The sequence below is a fragment of the Penaeus monodon genome, chromosome 15, assembly GCF_015228065.2.
Source record: "Penaeus monodon isolate SGIC_2016 chromosome 15, NSTDA_Pmon_1, whole genome shotgun sequence".
Taxonomy (NCBI): Eukaryota; Metazoa; Arthropoda; class Malacostraca; order Decapoda; family Penaeidae; genus Penaeus; species Penaeus monodon.
This window is the reverse complement of record NC_051400.1, coordinates 17,107,355-17,107,808: the sequence shown is the minus strand read 5'-3', so window position 1 is coordinate 17,107,808 and position 454 is coordinate 17,107,355. Positions and strand designations below refer to the sequence as shown.

The 454-nt window shown below is 62.6% G+C and overlaps 1 protein-coding gene across 1 annotated transcript in view; it reads left to right on the top strand.

Annotated features, from left to right (window-relative positions):
* LOC119581793 overlaps positions 1-454 on the top strand; it is a gene marked incomplete in the record, with an annotated part of 1,831 nt that extends 1,377 nt beyond the window's left edge. Inside the window, 1 exon segment of the mRNA XM_037929923.1 lies at positions 1-454.

The following is a 454-nucleotide window of genomic DNA, read 5'->3' as shown; positions in this document are numbered from 1 at the left end:
TCAGCACGCCTGACTGATGGCCGCGGGTCCTGCTTGATCCTGTACTGCACCCAGCACGTGTGGCCCACTCGTTGGTCCACACTAGTCCTTTCTGTCTGTGGTGCGGCCCGCGGACCTCCCGGCCCATCTCTCAGAGGGCCTCGGATGGTGCCGCGCGGGCCACACCGGGCCGGGCTCTCTAGCCTTCACGTGCCTCCGGGTCACCTGTGAGGGCCAGCTGGCCAGCTAGTGTGTCATGTGGGCTGGGACTTTTATCAGCGGGCCAGCTGGCCCCGCGGACCGGGGAGGCACCGTGGGCCGTGTGAGTGTGCACGGAGCACTGCCTGCGCCAGTGTTGTAGTATACTTTGTGTGCACCACTCACGCTGCACGACACACACACGAAAAGACACCCCACACCCACCCTGTACATCCCATGTACATAGTTGTACAGCTACTCCTTCCATGCATTAATG